This window comes from Drosophila willistoni (assembly GCF_018902025.1).
Source record: "Drosophila willistoni isolate 14030-0811.24 chromosome 2R unlocalized genomic scaffold, UCI_dwil_1.1 Seg167, whole genome shotgun sequence".
NCBI classification, from domain to species: domain Eukaryota; kingdom Metazoa; phylum Arthropoda; class Insecta; order Diptera; family Drosophilidae; genus Drosophila; species Drosophila willistoni.
In genome coordinates, this window is record NW_025814050.1 from 21,252,874 (window position 1) to 21,261,605 (window position 8,732).

Consider the following 8,732-nt stretch of genomic DNA (forward strand, 5'->3'; position numbering starts at 1 on the left):
TGGTTCTTATAAATGTTGATAACAGAGATAACTTTGGTAGTGTGAGGATCCAGTGTGGGACTTTTGTTAATATGACTAGGTGATGCCTACAATCCAAAGGGCTAAAAAATATTGAAAAACTGATGAAACCGTTTGAAACCGAAAAGTATAGTTATGACATTCTGTAAAGAAAGGAGGATAAAAAAAAATATACAGATTGGATTGTAAGCCTTTAACATTTTAAGCATCACTCTTAACTGCAAATCTTTAAGGCGAATTTCAATTTTAGCTTGGAAATTGCCACCAACAGAACAGAACAATTTTTTCCCTTTTTCCTTAATTAAATTTTATTTGGAAAGGATACTTGATAATTTATAATTAATGTGGAAACTTGTCCTTTTGAAAATATATTTTCCATTTCCGCCTCAACTATTTTGAAATATAAAAATGCAACAAAATTTGAATGTAAAAAGAAATGCATAAACAAAAGTTAAATATATGCAATAGGTGTCTGCCAGTGGAACTAGTCTGTGTGTGTGTGTGTATGTATGTGTGTGTGCCGAGTGCCGCAGGGCGACTACAAAAATGCTAACAGCCATCGCAAATATTCCCGCAAATATGCCAGACACACACACACATACATATATCCACCTACACTTGTGTATGGCACCTTTTCCATCCCATATACTCAGATAGTGTTTTCATTTTCAGGGAAAAGCATGAGCCAAACGATGGGAAAATAAAAAAGAAAACGAAAAAAAAATGTTTGCATTTTGTTCTACCAGAAGTTTTGTTTGCCGTTGAGATAACGATTTTGTTTAGTTCTCTGCTGCTTCTCCAATCCTCTTCACCTTTTCCTCTCTCGTTGTCTCTCAATTTTATTGTTGTTTTCCGACGTTTTTGTTATTCTTACTACATTATTTTTACACTTATCATGTGTGTGTGTAGGTGTGTGTGTGTGTCCTTAGGATTTATTGTCTTTAGCGTCCATTTTTTAAACTAAACAATATTTAAGCATAGAAAACTGATTTTTGCTCCAAACGAAAGATGAAAAACGTTAGCAGAGCTTATGCCCTCACCAACTCGTAGCCATCTTTATGTTTCAGACGGTCCAAACACATACGCTTGAGCTCAAGTGCCCATTCATCTCTATTTCGCAGGACGAGGCGTAAGGACCCTAGTGGAATGAGTGCAAGAAAAGGGGCCTCATACTTGTTATAAAATGTGTATACAAATATAAAACTGCCTTGAGATCCATGTTGGTAAGTAGCTGAAGGATGAACTAAAATCGTTGCGGCCAATCAGAACGCGTTGGCACCTAACAGAGGGAAGGAAGAAGTGCATCGCCGAGAACTTTCTATGGGCAATTTTTATTAACTGAAGGAAAGGTGATGACTTCGTTTAAAGTATTCCTCTTTTTACCAGAAATAAACTGAAAGACATTCACGACTTTTGACGTTTTCAAATATTTATTTTTAACATTATAAATTTTGGGGGCAATATATGTAAACATTGCCCAAGTTTCTTTCCATCTCGTGCTGCCATTCAAAAAGTTATATGTATATGACAAAATTCAGCAAGAACAAAATGTACACCGCATTCGCCGAATTCGATGGAGAATTTGCTTTCCCGTAGTACAGCGAGGACATCTTGTTATTGTGACCAACGTGTCGGCGAAAGCGAAGACAATGACGCTTCGGCGACAGGGCGCGAAATATCTCTGAAATTATTGAAATTATTGAATTATTGAAGGATGAAGTTTTGCAATCTTGGGGCTCTTTAGGGCAGTTTTGCTTACCTTGGTCTGCCTTTTGATGTCCTTGGTTTGAGTTTAGTATTTCTCGCCATCCTTTAATCTTGCCGCCCTTTTACTGAACATAGAATACTAAAATGTTTCTTCCCCATCTTTATAATGCGGAAGAATCACCTTGTAGACTGCAGTTTTTCAGATGGCGACTATTTATCCTGGCCAAAAGTTGATTTATCTGGAAAATGCATTGAATTGCATCGGGTGAGGGTGCTTTGAATTTCCAAATAAAAATTCATACCACATCAAAAAAAAACTGCAATCGCTTGGCTCCTTTCCCTGGATCCCATCTGAAGGATACTTTACGCTATGGCGCCGATACGGAACCTTTTCCGTTTTCGGCCACTTCTCCGTCGGTATTTCCTGTCATTCTGCATTGTAGTCTAGGTGAAATTTGGAATCCGATCCTTGTGGCTCCTTTTCGGTTTGCAGCATTCCACACATCAGAGTTTCCGCTTTCGCCCGCACGGAAGGTACAATTACAGGAGATCCTCGCGGTACTAAGAACTAAATGATTGACTTAAATTTTTTGTCATAATTTGGATTTTTTAAAGCAGCACGAGATGAGATGAACGACCGAATCGAACTGAATGTTTTTACACACTGAATAAGAGCTCTCGGTGAGATTAGGTAGTCGAATTTTTCCATTTTCCAAATTGGCATTGCCTACTTGATTTGTATTTCTCATAGTAATCGAAAATTTCATAAATTCTTTGACTACTTGATTTGTAATTCTCACATGTTGAATTTTTTATCGATATCGTTATCGTTATCTAATGCGAAATGTAGTGTGACCGTTTAAACAAATTGTTTAAATATATTTAAACTAATAAAACTGAAGAAAGTTAGTAGAAAGCGATAGAATACAAACTCTTCTTAGCTCTTAAAAACTTAAACAGGGGAATATTCTCCCAAAGCAATTTAGGCGATATTTTGGAGGGAAAATTTACTTTTTACTCTTCAAACGCATTTGGTTTCCCCTTGATGGTAAGAGGAAAAGGAGTCGGGGAATTTAATTTCACTGCAGTCCCATTACAACGATAGGTGCTCACATACTCGGGTACACCACTTCCTGCCCCTTTTCCTTTGCTCACTTACGGTAACCAATTGCGAATCATTTCTCTATTGCTCTACCTCTGACTGTGCCTCTGCCTCGGCTGCCTTTCTTTACTTGCCACAGTGACCCAATTTTCCTAGTTTGGCTTTCGTGAAAATGGGCATGTGGTGTGCGTGTCTCCTTCTCATCGCCTCATCGCCCATTCATGTTATCCATGCCGTGTGCCTTTTCCTTCCTTTTCTGCCTGTGTGGCCTGTGTTACATTTAACGACTTTCGAGTTCAAATTGTTCAAAATTTACGATTCCTAGCATTTTCACACTCCGATTGCATTTTGTCGAATGGTCGGCCTGTGAGCTGTTGTTGTTTCCCTTTGCCTTTGGACTCTTTCAGTGGAAATCGTTGCTCGGGGATTGGCCTCTGTTCTGTCTCTCCTTTTTGCGGCTACTGGGCTATTTGGGTTTTCGTTAATTGAAGCGCAAAATGCTCGACAAACGATGAGGTATTGGCCATTTCTCACCATTCTGGCATTAAGTTCAATTGCCATTTGAAATTGTATAATTAATTTCATTTTCTCTTGTCAAATATCCTAATAATTATAATTATAACAATATTGCAAATTATGTGGAAAAATACATTTTGAATACTAAAACAATTATTTAACAAATGTTTAATAAAGAGATGATGATTGCAATTTGAATTTGAAGTAGCAATTATTTTGTATTTCTATTATTTATTTATAATATGCAATATTAAAAACACTTAACACTTGTTTACAATTGTAATTATGAATTATTACACCAATATTTGTAAACATTTCAATCAAAAGCTCCTTCAGTTCTTGTCTATTCAACTATTAAATTTAGTTTGTAAAGTATTTTCCATTTAGTTACAGCGCCTAGTGAGCTACTTATGGGACAAAAGAAGCTGCCAGAATATGCTCATAAAACATAATTAAATTTTCAAATTTATAATATAATTATATTGTCTTATGTCATAACTTTTCGACTTAATTTTAAGAGAATATAAACCTAAATGAAGGCAACTTACTTATTTACAATACAGACTTCATTCGCCTTTTTTTTTTGTTATTAAAATTGACACTTTACTGTGTTGCTATATTACAGTAGTTACTGTATTACTACTGTAAGCCATAAATTAAGCCTATTAACCACACACACTTAACAACGATGTTCTTGTTGCCATCTAACAATGAGGTTTAAATTTACATAAAATGCTGCATCAACTAGTGCAAAACCAGTTGCCAAATGAACAGTTGCAGTGTGTCTTTAAAGATCCAATTGCAATAGGTGACTAATAGGAAACTGTTTTGTATAAAAAGTAATGTCAATTGTTTGTGCCGTAGCTTATATTATTGATTTATCCATTATCAGTGTGTTCTGAACTTGGAAAGACAAAGAACCACACATAAAAAATATCTAAAATAAAGATTATAAGCGTCTTGGAATGCGTATATGTAAGACATGTCTCATATTTATTTGTTATTATTAATTATTATTAATATTTTTAAATTATTAATTACAGAGAAGCACAGTCAGTTGTTTTTTGCATTTTCTAATCTTGTTACACGCCCCTTTAAAACAGAATTTCCTTTGATTATCGATTAAAGATTAGTATAGCAAAGGCAGTTCTTAGTGGGTAGACAAGTGTAGCTGACCAGCCGGAAAACGTCCGAGGCACTCCATTCTTGAATCAATAAAATAATCAATGAACTTTCGATTTTCCAGCACTGATGAGACTGTCCCCGACCTACCGTCAGTTTTGTAAGCATTGATAAGAAAGCACTTGTTTCATCGACTGATAAAAAGATAACTGTCATACCTTCACAATTGGTGACAGAATATAGTAGGTCAACCATCTGTAACTGTGAGTACTCATTGAAGTCTATATACCTACTGTAACTCATCGAGTATCTGGCTTGATGGCGGATAAGACGTCTTGATTACAGTACAATGAGACTTCCCTAAAATAAAGTAATTCAAATTTTAAAAGCTTTGATCCACAGTACACAGCTTCAATCTGATGTTAGTAAGTTTGAATAGTATTTAAGGGACATTTTAAAGCAACTGTTAATTTATCAAGGGTAATTTCTGTGGTAGAAATTACTATTTATTTTTTAACGATAGGAATTAGGTTAGTAAGTGATTAATAGTTCCTAGTACATTTTAGCTTATTCTCCCATAAGAGTAATTAATTACATTGTGGCTTACTTGTTCACAATATTAAACAGTTTTTTAATAGATGTGAGCGATTACTTCATCAACTAAATTCAAGCTTGATGGTATCACCAGATAAGATTTCTAACTTTTATTTTTAGAAAAAAAAGCCTCATAAGTTACTTGAAACTATTGAAAAGCAAACCTATACAAATTTCCTCACTCTTTCTCTTAAAGTCCATCTCCACGGACTTACTTATCCCCCAATGGATATCCTCTATTTTATCTAGTCATTGTGCTGCAACTTCACCAGCTATCTCTGCCTCCAGCTTACCAGCATTTGTTGACCCTCAGAGCCCCCAAGTTCATTGTGACCATTTGTTTAATGAGGTCCCCAGCTGTGGTGGACCTAAGGTTTTCATTGAGGTCCGCACCTTTTTTTTGCTACTTTTTTGAGTATGCCGATTCCTTGGCATAGTTGGAAGGCGTTTATATTTTTGTTCAAGGTCGCTAAGAGTTGCCAAGAGCTAGAAAGAGGCAAGAGGGAATGAGAGAAAAAACAAACGCAACTGGCCAAGTGAGGCAAAGCCAGTCTTAAAATGAAAATAACGAGTTGAGGAGGCAAATTGCATAATGCCCGCGTGCAAACACGATTTGGCGAATCTGCAAAGAAAAAATATATATTCATCCATCTGTCAGAGATTTCCCCCGTCTCCTCTTGTTCTCCTCATCCCATAGAGATTAAGACCCCACAACATAAGTCATCCAAAGTCATCCCAAAGAGCCCAAAGCGTGTTCCGAAATATTCGTGCAGGCATTAATCTTCTTTTCCTGTGAAAATGAATATTTATGTACCCATATTTAATATTAAATAAATTTTATATAAAAGTCTGGAAAACCTACCATGTAATAATTACAATTTTTTCCAGTTACTTTTTACTTTGACTTTGATTTGAGTTTTCAATTTATTTTCCACTTTCCCTTTCTTTGACCTCGCCATGCATATCCCTCGCTCTTTGTGACTCTGTCTCTGTCAAGGGGTTTTCTTCATTAAAGTGGAGCATGATGCCTCTGTCAGAGGTTGATTATTTCGAAATTAAAATGATGACAATAAAAAATGCGGAAAATGTGTTCTTTCTCGTTTTTTTTTGTTGAATGAAAAAAAAAACTATTTGTTTCCAATTTGCACTTTCAACTAGAGTTGGTCACTTTTATTTAAAAGTTAAGTGTGATTTAATGAAAAGCTGCTTAAATGTAACTATATTTGACTTTAAACTTTTGCCAATGACAACTTCATTAAAGGCAACTGAATTTCATCTGTTTTTTCCATATACTTAAAATGTTGACTCGGTAAGCCTTTGATTTACTAAACTTTTTTGTTAGCTGTTTATCAGTAATTAAAAAGTACTCCTTAAGTTACAACTAGTTGAAGGTAGTTAGCCAAAGAAAACTACTTTAAATTGTTTAATTTCTTTTTTGTAGTTATAGAAAAGACTGGACTTACTCTAAATAACTAATTAGTGAGATTGGGAAGGTAGAGATACTGCATAACAAGAGTTTGTTTGGATTTCAGGAGTACAATGCATTCCATATAAGTAGTTCACTTTCTTAACGTTTCTGTTAAATATTTATCAAATCTTTTCTAATGCCTGTCTTGTTCCTTGTATGATTTATAAAACACTATTCCTTTATAGAATTCAGCTTTCTATCATTAGTATAAAACCAGAGGGCCGGGGCTAACTTCGACCGCGTCAAAGTTTGTATACCCTTGCAACTTTTATGGTAACTCTTTCCTTACCTATAGCCATTAAAGTAGAAAACCGTTCAAGCTAAAAAGGCTAAAATTGCGAAAGAACGGCCTACAATCTTAGTATAGGAAATAACGAAGATATTGATCTGAGTCACTGTTTTGCACTGATCGTTCCTATGGGAGCTATGTATATGATATAGTAACCCGATCTTTATCAAATTCGGCACAGTCATTAACAGATATATTAAACTAACAAATATTTAATTTGAAAGCAATCGCGTCAAAAGTGACGAAGTTATTGACAAAAGTCACTGTTTTCGAAAGATCGTTCCTATGGGAGCTATATGATATAGTCACCCGATCTTGATCAAATTTGGCACAGTCGTTTATATGTGTAATTAATTCACCAATATTAAATTTCATGACAATAGCTCAGAAAATAACGAAGTTATTGAGAAAAGTCACTGTTCGTGACTTTGCCATTTGTATGGGAGCTACATATATGATATAGTGAGCCGATCCGGCTGAATCCGAGATATACAACGCCTGCAGTATATACAAGCCTACATGCAAAATTTCAGCTCTGTAGCTCCAACGGTCTAGGAGGAGTTTGCGTTGATCCAGACGGACGGCGTCTGTCCAACCAAAATTAATATACCCTTTTTGCAAGGGTATAATTAGTATATATAAAATTTCTCTATGGTGTCCTTGGTAGATGAGTTATATACGTGGCCCAATTAGCTCACTAAACCACGAGGATCAGGATTCGAATGCTAGGTTAGAGTCTATGAATATAGTTTTTCTCTAAATGTAATAATACTCATAATAATAATAACTTTTCCATAATAATTACTCAATGACCTTAGTTGAAACAAAATCAATGAAATACATACTAAGTAATACTTAGTCAAAAACTTAAAAATAGGCCTTCAGTAATCATTTCTTTGCAAGCGTTTTTAAGGCTGATGTCATTTAATAGTAATAAATCATTTCTTTTTTTACTTTTAATTTTTTTTTTTTAATTTATTGTAATTTTTATGGGAAAAAGAGACTTCTGTTTGTGGGCTTTTTTTTGGCAATCACTTATCTAATACAATGTACTTTGAAATCAAAGTTTAAGTTTACCAAAAGCAATTCAAATTTTTAGTTTATAGGATTAAAAGGTAATAACTTAGGCCTTAAGGCACCATGTTTTCCTATCAAACTTTTCGATATTGACGCCTTTTTTATCTGAGGTATCCTAAAGGCATTTCACACTGAATCTTGTGTACCTCAACTTAATTTAATCAACTTTTTGGTCAGCAATGATTGAAATGCTTCTAATGAAGCCGACAAAGAAAGCGAAAGAAAAAACATTCCAATGTGCAGGTTTTGGTTTTACTTTTACTTTACCTTTGCCCCTAAAGCTATACAATGAGACAAACAATAGAAGAAACTTTACAAAATGAGAAAATAAAAATTGTCTGTCTGCTTTTCTATGTTTCCCCATGGAGAGGGGCAGCCGTCCACATCATATTGGAGTGCACATTCAGTACTTGTTTTGTTTTGTTTTTTGCAGGGCCAGCTACTTCCATACACGACAAGTTTATGAAATGAAACTTTGGCTGAAAAGGCCACAAAGTCGCTCGGAACACAGAGCTTTAGAGACGTTCACTTGATAACAATTGTTAACTTATTTCATTGTCATGGGATTATTGGGGCAACAAAAGTAATCCACACCTAACCGAAACTCCTGTAACTTTAATTTTAAAGATTTTTAGTTAAAGTGCCTAGATTTAATATCTCATTACAGCTATCTAATACATGTCTTGCATGAATAATGACTATCTAATGCCATTCAATTGCCTGTTTTCAACTTTGACACATTTATCAAGCAATTAAATTGTAATTCGCGCAATCGCTAATAAGCCATTAAAATTCATTGAGGTGAATGTAACCAAATACCGTTGGAACCTTTCAACCAA

General features: G+C 34.9%; 2 long non-coding RNA genes across 2 annotated transcripts; both read right to left on the reverse strand.

Annotated features, from left to right (window-relative positions):
- Window positions 1–1,429: 1,429 nt before the first annotated feature.
- Window positions 1,430–2,404, reverse strand: LOC111518622. The gene is made up of 3 exons (XR_002724025.2): window positions 2,028–2,404; window positions 1,778–1,964; window positions 1,430–1,699 (listed from the first exon to the last, which is right to left on the reverse strand). It is a non-coding gene; the product is annotated as an uncharacterized LOC111518622 (long non-coding RNA).
- A 2,101-nt stretch (window positions 2,405–4,505) lies between these two features.
- Window positions 4,506–6,271, reverse strand: LOC124460269. Its single transcript, XR_006954193.1, has 4 exons — window positions 5,922–6,271; window positions 5,353–5,849; window positions 4,684–4,825; window positions 4,506–4,611 (listed from the first exon to the last, which is right to left on the reverse strand). It is a non-coding gene; the product is annotated as an uncharacterized LOC124460269 (long non-coding RNA).
- Between the last annotated feature and the right edge of the window lie 2,461 nt (window positions 6,272–8,732).